General features: G+C 41.3%; 1 protein-coding gene across 1 annotated transcript in view; it reads right to left on the bottom strand.

The window, feature by feature from the left end:
• Window positions 1–7,729, bottom strand: part of T265_09476 (hypothetical protein) — a gene marked incomplete at both ends in the record, with an annotated part of 30,021 nt that extends 22,292 nt beyond the window's left edge. Inside the window, one exon of the mRNA XM_009175556.1 lies at window positions 7,643–7,729. The remainder of the gene's footprint in view (window positions 1–7,642) is intronic.
• Window positions 7,730–17,760: the final 10,031 nt, after the last annotated feature.

Consider the following 17,760-nt stretch of genomic DNA (forward strand, 5'->3'; position numbering starts at 1 on the left):
ACCAATTAGGATGATTGCGCCATGACAATGAAAGGAATATTCAAAGGAGAGTGATGTGAACGTAAATACTTATTCGTCATACATCTGTTCTAGAAGTTATTGATCATTAAGCATTCTTAAATACCTTTATTTTGGTTGAAGTGCGCAAGGAGGGCGATTAAACATCTGCTATGTCCCGCAAAGGCTGTTGAACCAACAAATTGAACTCCACAGTGCGAGCGCGCACTTGTCTGTAGCTAGTAGTGTAGGTTTTACTGAATCGTAACGCTGTGTATCTTTAATATCTTTTCCAAAAAAGGCGTTTTCTACACGCTTTGCTTTCAGGCTGCGGTCATTAAACACAGTTTTTTGCCGACTACTTCTTTTAAAAGCTGGTAAACGCAGAAGGCTGAGATCTCCGTTCGACCAAGATTAAAAACGACACCTTATCCTGTTGTGCGAGCCTTGCTTTAGCCCTTCACCGAAGGCCCGTTTAAACATTGTCACCACAGCCTTTCGCAATCTTGGATGGATTTTCACCGTCAAATCTCATGAAGTTTTAACCAGAATGATGGATTTATTTTTTAGAAAAAACTAAGATTTGAAGCGACGCTCAAATTTTACCCATTTTTGTCCCAAACAACCGGGCAAGGTGACAATCGTCGTTGAGGAAACTTTAATACGCAGCGGTTGTTCAGGTATCTCTTGCCGGATGAGAGACCATCTCTTTTCAGAAAAATAAAACATAAAAATAAGAATTGTAGATAAAAATGTTCTCTACAAGTGGTCTGCATCCTATACTATGGCGTTTATCGGAGCGGTGTTCCAGAATAGACCAACTATTGCAGAACACTTGTTCGTGGAGTCTTTCTAGAGAGAACCATCGCTGTACAGGTTTTTGCCTGAAGGGCCCACATTAAGCGACTGAACAAAAGTGCACTCATTTGTTCCTGAACGCAGACAGCTGAATTTTAGCTGGATCTCTTGATTATTGTGTTTTTAAATGCGTATGCTGTAAAAATATGAAGTTAAGCTTCTCTTAACGTGACATTCCAGATATCGAATCATACTATAAACGAGTTTTCAGTAACCCTATGAGTATATTTATTCACGCTAATATCTTATTAGAGAGCAATTTTTCAGTCAAAGTTTTTCGAGAGATGATTTCAAAAAAGTGATCAAGAGTACCATTTCATCTGCTTGTCTCCTATTCAGGAATATCTACCACTGCAGCAGGTCTTCAGAAGCCAACGGAATAGTCCTTTTTCATGAAGCCTACTTCACAGAGAGATTTTAATGTACTTTGAAGTTGGTATGAAGACGGTAAAAAGTTTACCCCAACAAATGCAGTAGTCCTCGTCAACTACCCCACAGAATGATCCAGAATCTAACATCTGTGCCACGGGGAACCTGTTCAACCTCATGATCTTATCCGGTCTGCCTGACGCATCACCTTCTGATTATAGTTTGGAAGGGTTCTTCTATAAACCAGATATCAAGAAAGTCAGCTCCCTGAAAGCAACCACTGAATGCTCGAAATCTACCGAGACTCCCAGCTCCGCTAGATGTTGATCAGAAAGACAACACCCCCTCAACATGCAGCGTGTCACAGCCTTTTATCAAACCCAAACAGCGTGAGTCAGCGTTGATCAAGATCAGACAACTTCCCGCAACATGCAACAGGACACAGCCTTGTACCAAAGCCAGAACGTGTGCGTCAGCATTGGACTAAGTTCAGACAGTGACCTTCCAATAAATAGCTTGAGATTTTTGTGGGATTTCGTTCTGTACGTGAAGCCAATCTATGCTGAAAAGCCAAGAAGCACTGTACAGCTGTTTCATCCTTATTGGGAATCATCAGCAGTGCGCATCTCACGAAACTCCGAAGAGTCTCGAACCCGCGACCTCCCGGCTAGTAGTTTGAACACTTAACCGTTCGACCACGAGTGGCTGATCAGCAGTGTGATTAACTCGCACTTAGACAGGATATAGCGCCGCTCATCTTTCACTCATGGGATCCACATCACGCGGTCACATGAGTTGACTGGCTGCTCGAGCAACGACTTCTCAGATAGAAGTTTCACTCATCGGGTGAAGTTTATTCTTCCACTGAGCTACATACATATTGTTGGTAGAGTGAGGAGATTCGGGATTTTTATGGGATTTCGTCCTGTAAGTGAAGCTAATCTATGCTGAAAAGCCGAGAAGCACTGTACAGCTGTTTCATCCTTATTGGGAATCATCAGCAGTGCGCATCTCACGAAACTCCGAAGAGTCTCGAACCCGCGACCTCCCGGCTAGTAGCAAACCTCCTCACCTTACCAAAAATAGCTTGAGACTGTTGTACTTCTCGCACTCGAACGCACTCACGCTCTCACACTCGCTTGTTCCGAACATAGCCGTTGTGTTCCCTTCCGTGAGTCTTTTCTTCTCCGGTACTAGGCACTGGAGTGCGTCAACAGCAGATATCTCAGATTGGCGATCAGCACATATAACACCAACCAACTTGGAATCTCTTTTAACTTCTCTCGATTTTTTGGAAGTTTTGAGTATTTACAATCGTATCACTCAAATCCTTTGAGGCAAACTCAGATATCTGTTTTCATCCTAATTGTGTCTCAATATTGAAGGCTTTTCAGCGCAGCTGCCTTAAAATAATCAAAAGCGATTTACGTGGCTCTTTGTTTGTCACGGTGGTCACGACATCACTCCATTGGTTTTAGTGTCCTACTGTGTCACCATCGAAATTTGGGGTATCAGTTTTGTTATTTGTTCTTGTGGCTAAAAAATATGAAACTCCTGGAGATACCAACTCTATGCAAAGCCAAATGCGCAGACCCCATGAAAAAAATGTGCTCGGCTCAGTTCAGTTTATCACCCAGAAAACATTTATCAAGGAAAAAGGGGTAATAAAGTTACCGCAAAGTACAAGTTTGGAAAGCAATTTTTCTCGTACGAGATTAGTCTTGATTCTTAATTCGTAAGAAGTGGAAAATTCTCTGAGATTTGTTGGGTGTAGTTGATGCAGATATCAAAGTGCTTGTTTACCATAAGGCCAACCTAGACATTGCCTAGGAATTCACTGTGAGCACAGGCTTGCTGACAATAATGTAATGCCCCTTCGTCAGGGTTCCTGGAGGGAGGAGGAACAAGCAGGGGAACCGGTGAGGAAGAATACAAGTCATGAGACTAAGAAAGGCAGATAGCAATCCCAGTCTTAAAGAACAAAGCTTTGAATACTAAATGTCATGGGGTCCATCTAAGTGTACTTGTGGGGATCAAAACTGTCCTAACATTTCAAAGCGTTGTGGCGGAGAAAATTATCATGTGACCAGCTAACAAACGCATTCAGTGCAGTTCATAACTTTGGGTGTGGTCCAAATGAACGTTTATAAGAAGGAACGCATCTTGGGGGAGCAAACTACGGAATCGTCTGTCCAAAATTGTACAGGTTTACGGGACTGGACAAATACACTCAGTTGAATACCGGTTTAGTTTCCACGATAGATTCATATAAATCCGAGCTGAATCTTTGGTTTGTGTTATTCTTCAGTCAAGTGTACTACGATAGCTCGAATATTGTACTAACTGAAAGGTTCTTAGTACAACACACTCGGTTCAAGAATATCTCGAACCGGAGATTCGGCTGGGATTCAGATGAATCTCCCTTGAGAACCACACTGGTGTTCAAATGAAATTATGTGTTGAATTCTGCGCTATTTTGGCTCAACCAGAACATAAGGCTGATGGGAACTTCAGTGGCTGTGTCGACCTGACGGGCCCCAAGAAAGGGGGAAGCGGTCGTGGGATGCTGAAGAATTTTCGGAAAACGCATGACTAGATTTCTTCATGAAAATTTACAATGTCGGACTTCAGCCTAGTTTCCCGTCATCTCTTTAAGAAATGTTCAGCGTGAATGGTTTACTTGTGAACACATTCCCTTTCAGAAGCATGCTAAAAACGAGACAGTCAAAATTTTGGAGGACTTTCTGGACGCAGAAAAATGCTGTATTTTTCTAGCTGTAAAACTTCTGAACTCCTATAACCGTTGCGTCTCGACCATCAGACCACGCAACTGCTGAACGTGACGATAAAAGCACTGGTTTTTGGCATTGTTCAGGTGATCAGCACTTCAGTTTGCGGGCACCATGGTTACCTGATCAGGTTTGACTGCAATCATATGCACGGGGTAATGTCATGTATTTCATTTTGTTTATCAGCTCCGTCATCTTCGATGTGGTCTTGCGTTTCCGTGGCATTCGCCTACAGTGCTGAATTTACGCACTAATTTATCAGCTCCCGCCTCCAATGCGCAGCTACCTACCTCACCTCCCCAAATCATCGGTGAACGAAACTGTGGCAACTACAACCACTGTACGACCCGTACGTGGTTATTACAGCTGACAATGATGATGATGCTGATTATTCATGATGTGTTGCTCACTCCATTTTAGTTTCGACTTACTCCACGGAGATTCAAAACTATTGGTAGCTAGCGAATATGCACTCATCTGCAAACTAATTTAGTTCTTCCGAGAGACTCATCATAAACGAGAGATTCAGCTGGGTTCCAGATGAGTCTCTCGAAAGAACCAAATTAGTTTGCAGATGAGTGTATATTCGCTAATTTCGTGCAATTTGGTTTCAAGTAGAACATAAGGTTGACGGAAACCAGGGGACTGCGCCTACCTGATGAGCCCCAAGAAGGGCGAAACCGGTCGTCGGCTGTCGATGGATTTTCAGCAACCTTATGAGTAGTACATTACAAATATCTATTGGTAACTAATTGTTTCCGTGATATGACCTTCACGGGTGGCAGTATGGAACCGTGGAATGCGAAGGCTGTGACTGAATAATTTCGAGAACCAATAATGAGTTTTTTTAAGTTCCTGGTTGACTGAAAAAGCGTACTGAAAAGCTGGAGACTAGGAAGAATTATTGTCTGAGCTCCGAAATCGGAGAGATCACTACACGCAGTTGGATCAACAAAGCCCATTCCACTCGAATCCAATTCTGCTATTTCAGTATTCCGCAAACATTCATCTCACCTGTATCTTCCACCCAGTCTCCACGCGAAGTCGGATAACTCGCCTCTCTTCTATTTTCACTCTCAAATGCATGGGTTTTGGAACTCCGCCGTTAAATTCCAGCCTTCTATTATCAGTGGACTCCCCAAATGGAAACAATCGAGCTATTCAAATTTGAATGCAACATGGTTCAATTCCAGTCAGTAGCCGTGACACTGTCGATGATTCTCACTACAAAGTCAAGTACAGGAGTTTTTAATTCGAATGCTGTTCCCACTGACAGCCTGGAATCCATTACCGGAGATCTAGCATGTCCTGAACTGAAAAGCCGAAAAGCACTGTACAGCTATTTGATCCTTATCGGAAATTATCAACAGTATGAAGCTCATGAACGTACAGTAGACAGTAGTAGTAGAGTTTCGAATCCGTGACCTTTCGGTTATGAGGGCGTTGAAAATACTAGCCGCAAGGTTCAAAGCTCCCTACTGGAGTTCTGCAAGATGACTACTGCTGAATGGCTCCCAATAAAGAGGAGCTAGCTATGCAGTGGCACATCAGCATAGCTCGGATTCACTTACAGGACGAAATGCTCAATGAAAAACCTCAAATCTCTTCACACTACCGACATTTTTAGAATTCAATAAACAACACACCTAAGACGTTCACTAGAAGACCTCTCCGGCTGTCTATATGTACTAATTTTCCGAATAAATGGCAACTTTCAACTTTTGTCCTACATTTCCACCTAAAGACCAATAGCACTGGTATTGCGACTTGTTTTTCAAACCAAAATATCGTTTGAGAGGTCATGACTACGTTATTCATTTTGACAAGTTTTAGTTACTGATGTAATAAGTTATCGTCTGAATAAGCCTAACCTTGGGTGATGTAAAACAAATCCTGCGAGTATCACATTAACTTGCTATCTACGAGAATCTGATGCGTTACTCGGGGCAGCTAGTTCGCTCTTCAGAAATTACCTGGTGAATTTGTACCAAACAATGCCGGAGAATCAAAACGCCGGCATCAGGTTCGGGGTGCACATTACTCAGGGGTATACTGCTTTTCAAAAGTGTTCTCCCGAGGGCTAATTGCCAGTAAAACATTATAAATACTAGATCTTTTTCTATTGCCCTTCCACTGTTTCTACTAATGCATTGTTCAAAATTACTACAACTGATTCGTCAAATACTCTTATCAGAAAACCATTTTGGTTCTGACCGAAATTACAACTAAATCCAGCCAAATCTCTCTTTTATGGTAATCCTCTTCGACTGGATATGCTGTCCGGTTTTTCAGTAATCTTACCAGTAGTATGTTGAGTCTTATAACGGTTTCGTCTATCACACTATCTAAACCTGATTTCAACACCACCGTTGAACATCGAGGCTTATTTATTTATTTGTCCGTTCAACTATTTATATAATTTTATTTAAAAGCAATAGTGGGTGTGTAATAAGATTGGAGCAGGAAAACACCTGTCAGTGGCTCATATAGATTAGATCCTGAGAAATCGCGCCTCTATGACATTTACCTGGATATTTTGTCACCGAGGGGAATTCGAGTTGGAGTTTAACTATATTGACCCTGAACCCTAGCTGAACGGTCCCTTTTTGAATGAATGCCAGGATTCCGTCAAGCACATCTGTAATCCCAGGATGCGCGTAGCTAGCCCGATCGTACGTTAGAAAACGTGAGCACTGAAGAAACTAGAGGACGGTGGGGGTAGAAGTCAACTCACAAATAACCTTGTCGGTTTACGGTCTTTAACATGAAGTCCTTGTGAGATAATTGGATTGGGGAGACCTAAACGAATGGCCAGTGTTACATGCGATAGCTCTACAGTTTCAAATAAATTCAAGGTCTAATGAGAGCCAGCTGATTTTGCGTAAAGAGTACCCGACAGAAAAAAAAGATGGAGAAGAGTGCAGAAAGAGTCGATAAGGAATACGACTGCCATTAGTCGATAAGGAATACGATTGCCATTTGTTTTACTGGCTCCAAATATAGCAGACTACCTTTGACAGTGTAGACAGAATATTGCGACACTTCTCGGCGACAAGAGGAGTCCAACTGCCTGGATAATTCCACTGGTTTAATCCAATACGTTGACCTAACGAAAATTTACCATGTTGTGGAAGCGATCTGTGAATGCCAACCAAGGTGGCACCATCCCGATCTCTTTAATTCCGTCTGGTGAGTCCCGGTGATGACAACAGCGTGTATGTGGACAGATGCTTCAACATGGAAATGCCTTCCTCACTGACATACTGCCCTTTAGATTCATGGAACCCAACCAGTCGGCTCGTTCTGGCAAAATGTACTCCAATTTTTTGTATTACCCCATCGCTGTTTTAAAGTAAATCCTGATCCTTTATGCCCAGCTTCACAAATGGAGCCGTCTAGTGTAGATTCTGTATGAAGAATCATACTAACAAAATGGTGTGCCCCCAGAGTATTATGTAAGGCTTTAGTTACAGAGGTTTATATAAAACCGCTATTGAAGCTAAAAAGAGTAAGTGGCTCCTGATAATTTTTCGCTTGCTTGTAAACGGCCTCGCAACAAAATTCTGAGCACCACAGATTTAATTAAACATAACAAGACCCGTTCAACGATCCGATAAAACTTTACCTACCTATTCTCGACGATAACTCAGTTTGGACGCAGCTCAATTTTGAGGGCGCAAATCTGTCATACGCGACTGCTCGCCCGGACATACGCGCGCACCATTTGAACTTGCTCGTCAATCGATTGTTTGCAGTACGCAAGACAGTATGGGCAACGGCAAAAAAACGAAGACGCCATTATTGTCTCTATACCGGATCGTGCACTCAGACGGGATCGCAGCACAACATGGCCACGTGACCGAGCTCATCGTGGTAAGTGCACAGTTTATTGAGTTGTGATGCTGCTAGCTAGTGAAGGTGGACGCAGACAGTGGACTAAAGTCTATTAGAAACCAATTACTTAAACCAGAATTAACTGGTACTGTGAGTGATTTTTCGGATTTTTCATGGACGTAAAGACAATGAATGTTGATGGCTGATAAAACTGTAAGTCGATTTTTTTATGTAAATCTACTGGCTTTCTAGGGAAAAATGGCTGTTTTCAGATGAAAAAAGGCTATTAGATGATAGTTACTTGTTTCAGTATTGCATCCAGGAACTTACATGTCATAGCAAATGAAGCTCAGTCAGAAAACGCACACAGCCCTCGTGTTTTGAACTCTTTATTTAATTGCTCACTCACGTCTTTGGGGTTCTCTTGAGGACGCCTAACCCCAAGATTCGCCACCTGCTTTATCACACTCTATCTAATTATGAAATGTGAAAGGTTGTTTTTTTAATAGAATGGTAGCCTGTTCTGATTCTGAGAATCAGTCCTTTCACCAAGTAATGAAAAAGGCCTGTTTGTGTTTACACCACTCGCACCTGAAAACCACTCCTCTTCTCCTGCGGAAGGGGGGGCAAACACATGGAGCACTGAACTCAAATATTACTCTTCAGATTTCTCCTTAGCAGTGCACATCCTTCACCATGTTGTATTCGCCCAGTTGACCTCTGACATGGGAGGCAGGTTTTGTACCACTACCCATCAACGAAAGCCAAAAACACCTCAGACGTGATAGTTCAAGGTAATCTTGAATAAGCTCGTAAGGCCGAGGTAATGCGTTCGTCTCGCACGTCGGAGTTTCGGTGCTTAAACCCAAGTATGACCACGGATACGTATGCTGATGATTTCCAACAAGAGTGTGACTCGATTTCAGTGCTTTTATTATCTGATATAACCAGTATAAATGTCTCTAAAGAAAGTTGTTTGACCAACTTTATTCAAGTTTTTTAAACTTGAATGACGCACTAACTGCAAAGAACGTATGTTGAGGACGCTGCTGAGCAGCGTTCTGAAAATCTCGGTGGAAGTTTCCGCTAAAAACTCTGAACAAGGCACGAGGAAGTGCGCAGGACCCGGCTGGAAGCCTACGTTACAGTACAATTCTACAATTCTACGGATATACCTGACTACCTACAAAACTTGGCTTGAGTTTTTCTTTAGTTCTAAATTGGATCTGCTGCCATATGTATGTTAAACAAAGTCTATCCGCAAGGTCTGATCCATCTGACGCAGAGGTTGAACAGGAGGTATGATGCGATCATTTCAGTTATATTTTTGCCGTTCCTTGGCATACAATATTATCTCATGAGCTCGAGATAATTCACTGGTTAGAATGCGAATCTACCGGAGGAAATGTTTAAATTTCGAAACTAACCCCGGCTTCTCGAACGATTCTGTCTAGACTTGAGCAACCTGGCGGTCTCACATCCCTCGTACTTCCCTTAGATAGCATGACAGCTAGGCTCTAAAAGAATGCTTAAGCTGAAGGATATGCTAGAAGAGCCGTACATCCAAAACAACGTTTTGCTTTATGATTTGTAACTTTCCCCCAGAGAATTTGAAGAAAGAAATCGCATTTCAGATGTGAAAAATCTCTTCTCATAAACAACTGGCATGACAGAAACACGAATCCAATAGACCTAAACTGAGAATGTGTTTTCTACAAGTCTCAACCAGCTCATGCAGCTGAAACCTAATAAACAGGTACAAACAGAAACAGAACTTCAAAGACAAGTTCAATAATCAGATGGCTTAAGAGTGAATAATATTCAGATGAAAAGAATGGTGTTTGTTTTTCTTGATGCACTACTCATAAGGTTGCTGAAAATTCTTCGACAGCTCACAAGCGGTTTCGCTCTTCTTGGAGCGCAGTCCCCGAGTTTCCGTCAGCCTTATGTTCCAGTTGAAACCAAACTGCACGAAATTAACGAAATACACTCAATTGAAAACAAATTTGGTCTTGCGAGAGACTCACCTGGAACCCAGCTGAATCTATATTTTGTGATGTTTCCAGGGTGTTTGCTTTTGTTTAGTCAAGCGATCGCTAGTCTGGTTGAGTTGGTTGATTCATTCTTTTCGACACAAAGTAAACCATACTCACTATTGAGATAGCAATTGATTCGCGAGCGTTCGACACCATCAAATGAACTATTTCCGGTCAATTAACTAGAACGCAGTAGCCGATACTAATTTAGTGAGTGGGTTTGAGCTCGGGCTTCTTAAAGCCCATTTCAACCGACTCTGGATAAACAAGTGAGTAGTTTTTCGTTGATAAGTTAAGGACACACAGCACTAAATATTGACGAACTGTAAAAGAAAGATTTAGTTGAGTAGCAGCAAACAACCTCCTGAGTAACCACCTTAACTGGTCTGTAGTGTATTCCGAAGTGTTCTCACTTCTGAATGGGGGCTATACTACACTGGCTTTTTTCTGATGATAAGATTTTGCTCCGCCACTGGTACCGGTTGCATATCCTTTCAAACCAACTACATGGGATGTCAAATCTGTTGCTAATTTTTTTTATTTCCCAGTCCAGAATTTTGGCTGTAGCCGCCATATAGCAAAGAATTGTTCGTGTGTACGGAATACTGACAAAACTGGTTAAGTTCACATATTAACCTATCCCAGTGGAATCTTTGTCCTAAGATCTCAGTGGTCCTTCGGGTGTGCAGTGAGCTGGACGGGCGGATGTGCAGTGCTAATTGTTTGAGGTCATTTTCGGTGGTCATTGCATAGTGTTATTTGAGTAGCGTGGATACAGTAAAAATTGACTACTAATCGGAAGGTGAGTATAATGTTCATTTTTTATTATGTAGGTATCGAATAAGGCAGGTCTGACTAATGAATCACCAGCAACTCCATTCTATTGTTTAAAAAACTATATCACGGAAGTCAAGGTGTTCGCTGAAAGTGCACCGAATTCGTACTGTTACATCCAGTCTCAACATCAGTGATCGGATCACATAAGCAGTTTGTGTTATCTATCAGAGGAAAGTTTTTTGAATTGGGTAACCGCATCAAAAGAACAAACCTGAGACACCAGGAGTGAGTCAGTATAATCGGCTGTGTCCAGTAAACTGAATGTGCAGATTTGCCTGTATATGTGTTCGAGTAAGGCTGCCAGCCCTACTGCTCTGTGTGGAGAATATGACATACTCAGGACGGACTGTGAAGGACAGTTCTGTTTTTGTACAATTAGAAATCCCTATTACCAAAGTGTCGATGTTCTTGCAGACTCTAAGTGATTGCGATCTGTTCTTTGATTGTTCCAGGCGATAACCGGTGGACTTTTTCATACAAATTGTTCAATCTATCACGAAACTTTGTTCTATAAGCCAGCTGTGAATTTCGGAAAACATGCATGCTCGTCAAACTCCATATTGACAACGAGAATGATAATAATCGACGATTTAAATCACAAATTTTAAATACCAGTAGGCAGGATATTGCACAATAGAACATCAATAATTCAGCTACCTTGAACACGAATTTTACAGTCTCGCAACTCAATGTACTAGCTATGCGGCTTGTCTCCCAGTATTTTACATCGAAGCCTAAAAGATACCTAAAAGATAACCTGCAAAACATAGTTATGTTCGTCACCGCTAAATAAGAAATCCAATACCATCTGCCACTCAAAACGGGCGAGCAGTCGTTTGACATGCATCTTGCTGCGTTTTTCATAAGCTGAGGACAGGTGTATTCCAGTTAGTAAAATGTGGTGGCGATCGATCAAACTTACCAAAAGAAGTTTTTGTGCATTCACCTCCGTAAAACATCCCAGCTATTCCTGATGGAAACATGCTTTATATCGGTTAACGTTTATGGATTTTTGAAGCGGTTCAAAAGAACGTGAAGCTTGTTTATACATAACCACGTATAAGGTCGATGAAGGCTCTTTAATGGCTCTCGACAGGTTTTGCTCTTCTTGGGTCTTATCAGGCAGGCGTAGACCTTGGGAACTAAGCTGTACACTCACTTGTACACTCAGTAGCAGCTTAGCACGACGTTATCGTAAGAATTAGTGCAGTAGTAGCTGGATTCCCGTTTACAGTGGTCTTCAGGTAAAGGGCTGCAAAAGTGATGTCTCAAGTTTTATTCGGGACAATATTTGATAAATTCAAGCATTTTTCAAAACGCGACACTGCTTCTAAATTTTGGGGTGACAGCTGTTCAGAGGTTTCGCTGGATCTTACTCTTTAATCAAGCACCAAACCCTACAGGAATGGATTTAATTTCTGGGGTACGAAATCATTGCATTGTTTTTCGAGTGTACTGAAGCGCAGGTTGTAGTTGAAAGTGTTATCGTACATCGTCTTAACTTGTTGACTTTTGTGCATTAGGAATGAACGCTTTCCATTAAACTCGACTCCTGCTGTTCCACTGAATGATTGCTTGTTGTGGGTTTTTATACCATGTCAACTGCACGCTACATCAGTGTTTTAAACCCTAGAGTTTCAAGAGCCCCTGGAAGGAAAGTCATGAAACACTTTCTCTATTCAAGACATTTCTCCGGAAAGACTATCAAAAATGTTATAAGATTTATCTGTACAAATAGAACATTTGAGGTTTTTGTCAAAACATTGAACTTTATGTGGTCACAAGTGATTGATATAAATGGAAAGCTGTTTTGTATTAATGCACAGTTTTCCTGACCGCCATCTTGTCTTCTAACTGTAATCCGGCAGCATCAGGGAAGGTGAAGAAAAACAACAGTGGCGACGGAGCATCTTGAATTCGAAACCCAATCATGGCAGTCAGTTTCCAACAAGTGCAAGCTCGACTGCGACAGCAACAAGCGCAATTTGAAAAGTCGCAAGCAGATTTAGAAAGTATCAAGCCAATTTGATGGAAACCTTATCACAATTTCTCAAAGCGAGCAATCGTAATATAATCAGCACCAGACAATGTTTCTTCACCGGAGATTCGGACGCAGCATATCTCTGAGTTCCATTCTGATGCTGATTCTGAGTTAATTTTTGAATCTTGGTTCCACAAATTTGATGACATATTACATATTGATATTTGTTAATGTGTCATAAAAAAAGACAATTTGGCTCATGCTTCGAAAATTGGACGCTGCTGAGTTTGGAAAGTGTTTGAGTTCTACTATTCCGAAGAAACTACAGATCTAAAGTTCAACGAAGTTGTCACAGTGTTATATCAAATATTTTGAGAATCTACATCAATTTTCCATATTTGTTACAAATGTCTTACGATATGCAAAAACGAACATGAAGAGTGGGTTAAGTATTCAAGTCGCGCGAACAGACAATGGGAACGATTTGTTACGGTTCGGTCACGCAGTGAGCAAACAATATGATATGCGGATTGTGGCAATACTCTATCCTCAGCTATGTTGCTTGATCCAGACTCCTAGCACGGCGGATAGTAAGAAGATGCAAAACCTCGGACACAAGCTTTAATGATCCAAAATCACGCGATCAACAGGCGATGCCCCGAGCTTTCGAACCCAAGTCAGTAAAAAAGATGGTATCGTGTAAGTCAGATTTACATTTCTTGGAATACCAGTAGGCCATTGATTTATTCATAGTTTGACCTTGAGGGTGCCGGAAGTTCGCTAGCACACATAAAATTATAGCGTTTATTGGGGGATATTGATATCCCCAACACGATTGTCCAATACAAGTACTTCATTTACGTCTGTGGTATACAAACAACAACGGATGCAGACTTTTGGACTAGGTTATTGAATGGAATCGAGCAGAACCCCAAAGTTACACTACAGAAAGTGACTGCGAATTGCATAAAAATATCAGTTCATCGATGACTCAGCGATCGTCCAACACGGTTTGATCTGTGCAGTCAACCAAATGGTCCACCACGCTCTGAACCTACTTCAGCGTGTTGATTTTGCAAGGAATGACATTTTCCACGGAACTATCTCCTTGGGAATCATGTTTATAACCGGTGTGGCAGACATTGTCTCGAAAAAATCTGCTGTTTGATGAGTAGCTCAACAACAAGCAGAAGTAACCGCAAGAAGATAAAACCAATCAGACCTGAACTATAACATCTACCTCCAAAGCTGATGGTGCCAGCAGATATAAATACATTAGTGTGAAAACAGACGGCAGACGGATTAGGTTGCAGTTGGACACGGCTTCAGACATCACCCCAAACTCGAGGAACACGAAATGCCTCCGAAGATATCTTGGAATCGTTTGACGAATTGAAAGGTCAAGTAAGTTGTGGTGATCGATCAGTTTACACAAGATGCTCCATTGATGAATCGAGGAAGAGTAGATCATAAATGCAGTAAATCGAATGTCAAGCGACTATTAGAGTCACCTCCATCAACCACAGAGCCTTCTGATCAAATGACAGAACTGGAAAGGCGCCATGGAGAACTGTTCAAACCTGTTTTGGGTTGCTGTAATATAGCCCGTATAGTGTAGAATCGCAAATCAGATTCAAAAACAGTTTCCGTTCCCAGCGCAGTTGGTAGTAGAACAGGAGCTCAATCGGTTATAATCTGAAGGCATAATTGCTCGTGTAAACTATTCGGACTGGGTTGCATCTATGGTGGTTGTAAAGAAAACAAACGATAATGTACGTATTTGTGCTGATTTTTCAGCAGGTCTGAACTCAATATTGGAGAAACATGAGTAAACATTACCAGTGCTTTAAGATTTGTTTACAAATTCGAACGGTGGAAAGTGCTTTGCAAAGGTAGATCTCGTGGATGTATATTTTTAACTTTCAGTGGCTGAAAATTTCAGAAAAATCCCGAAAATCAACCCATACCTAAGACTTTTTCAGTACAACCGGCTGGCGCTGGGAGCGAAAACTACACCAGCCATTTTTCAACACATCCTGCACATGCTTCTCTGTGAGGCCATTGATATGGCAGTATATTTGAATGACGCCTCAATTATGGGCTTAGATCAAGCTGATTTGTTAAGTATATTGGAAGAAGTTTTCTCAAGTCTAAAATATCTTAATTCCGTTTGCGAGCGTAGAAGTGCAATTTTTCAATAAAAGGTGTTAAATTTCTTAGTTTCATCGCTTACAAGCAATCAGAACTCCGCTAATTTCCCGGCCTCATTAGTCATTTTAGTGTTTTTCTGCCAGAATATCATCAAGCAAGAAGACCGCTGGGCCAGTTACCAAAAAAAGCGATGCAATGAATAAGAAAATTTTAACAAGTGCTTGAAGTAAGGTAGCCCACAGTTCTGAGTTACCCTTGACATATTTTAATCCAGAACTGGAAATTATTTCGGCATCAGACTCCTCCAATTACGGCATTTCCCGTATTCTACACGGAGGACAACGAAAAGCTCTCGCTTGCGCAGCGCGATCATTTATAGCAGCTGAGAAAGATTACATCAAGCTGGGAACGCAAGCTCTGGCAATTATTTTTGTTGTGAAATATTTCCAAAAAATGCTCCACGGAACACACTTCATGCCGGTGAAAGAACACAAACCACTGCTCCCACTCTTCAAAGTAAAGAAAAGGATTCCCTTTTTCACTTACAACCGTCTGAAAAGACTGGTTACCATGCTGTTAGTCTATGATTTTACTATTCGGTACCGATCTCGCATCATTCAATCATATCCAAAAAAAGTGATGATTGTGTGATTGCAGTCGTTAAATTTAAGTCTGAAGTTCATCAGATCCTGATCGAAAGTATCAGGAGATTACCGGTCACTGCTGAGACGGTTTGTGCAAATACCACCGACGTGGAAATACTATTAAAAGTAATTTCTTTATGTACAGACCAACTAGCCAAATGATGAAACCTGCTCAAAGCTACCGCGTGAGCCGCTTTAATTGTTGATATTTGTTTAATGACTGGAGGCCGAGTTGTGATACGAAGCAATTTACGGAAACAAGTGATGCAACAATTTTAATTTGAACATCCAGGTAGAAAAGTCCTGGCGAGAAATTTTGTTTATTGGCCTCAAGTGGACGCAGAAATAAATAAGTTTTGTCAAAAATGTAGACTTTGTCAAAACGCAGCAAAGGCAACTCCTAAATGTTTAGAACAACCATGGCCGGCGAGCGATGAACCATGCGAGAGTATTCACTGGGATTATGCAGGTCTAATTAATGGTCGGTCCAGTCTCACTTAGGTGAATTCATTCAGTAAATGGCCAGATGCGTTTTATTTGCCCACTACTACTGCACAATCTGTTATTAATACGTTATATAGATAATTACAATATTTCGGTAATCTGGAGCTGCTGTGACAGACAATCGAACACAGTTTACCTCAACACATTTTAGACTGTTATGCAAACAAAAGTATTGAGCAACATTTTTAACCACCTTGTGATTTTCAATCCGACTGGCAGGGTGAATGACTCGTGGATGTCTTTAAACATGCTATACCTAAAGTGAGAAAAAAGAAGAAGCCGAACAACACAATTAAACTTTTTTTGACAATGTAGCGAAATTTCCCAAATCCAAATTTTCCAGGTGGACATTTGCCCACAAAATGCATGTTTAACTGAAAAACTTAAACGACTTGTGATAATTGAGCCCCAAGAGCAAACATATTAGAAAAGCAGCACAAAGACAAACGCTGCATAAATTAAATATTAGCGACACGCTTCATGCAAGAGACTCCCAAGGTTCAGAAAATTGGCCCAGTAGCAGTGCGCTGGGTAAGAAAGGAAACGTTATCTACAATGCATATTAGAAAAGCAGCACAAAGACAAACACTGGATAAATTACATATTAGCGACACGCTTCATGCAAGAAACTCCCAAGGTCCAGAAAATTGGCCCAGTAGCAGTGCACTGGGTAAGAAAGGAAACGTTATCTACAATATCAACGTTAGTAAAGAAAATTGAACGAGGCATATCAAACGTCTACGACAAGTCACATGCAAACTCACTACCGACAGAAAGCAGAAAATTTTCGGTGAGATATCCTGTTGGACGCGTTTGATTTCGACAGTGAATGTTCGACCTCTCAAAATATCCAAGAACATAACAGCACTGCACAGTTTATTGCTAGAACAAATTCGAAAACGGAGATGACCAAGCTGGATTCGAGCTAACCCAAACGAAAAAAATAACGATCAAATTTAAGCAATCCGAAAGCAGTCTCAGTTCAAAAACAGGGATAATACAGCCGCACATTATCCTATGGCGCAGCGACTTGTGGTGAAAGAGTGATGTGTAATTACGCCCCTGCGTCTGAATTACATCCTGTTTCATCATACGCCGGAGCAAGGTCAAAAATGTACACTAGCATTTAACGCCCAATTGATAGCCAAGACAACATGTACACTCCGTACTCAAGCGCACAGACGGCTATCTACAAAACACTGGTCGGTTGGAAACAGATAGACTGCCAGATATGGTCACCAGTGAATGAAATATATAAATAAATAAAATCAACTTAAATTATATTCGAAGCAGACGACCACAAGGGCCCTTGTAGAAAATTTGACGAAAACGGGAAAGCTCACTTGTGTGGTGTATGGAATCAAAAGCCAATATCTGCGGTGTGTTGACGGTTATCAAAAATCTGTGGTAGTACATGCACAAAAACACTCAAACCTCTAATTATGAGAGCTTCTATCGCAATGGTTTCAAAAACTAGTGGACGTTTAAAGAATACTTTAAAGAGTTGTAGAAAAGTCAAAAAACGGGACAATCGGATACAATGAAAAATCCATCTGAATTGGCAACAAATGTGCGCTTGCAGGCAGATTCTAAGACGCAAACCCCAAATTTCCATGAAACCGCAGTTTAAAAGAAGAAGACTTGGACAGAAAGTCTTAGTGACTGATGGAATCTATTCTAACCCCTAAAATCTACACATTAGGCCACAGATTTGTTGGGAGCTGTTTGGGTGTACTTGAGGTCCATTATGGAGGCGGAAT

This window comes from Opisthorchis viverrini, assembly GCF_000715545.1.
Source record: "Opisthorchis viverrini unplaced genomic scaffold opera_v5_287, whole genome shotgun sequence".
Taxonomy (NCBI): Eukaryota; Metazoa; Platyhelminthes; class Trematoda; order Opisthorchiida; family Opisthorchiidae; genus Opisthorchis; species Opisthorchis viverrini.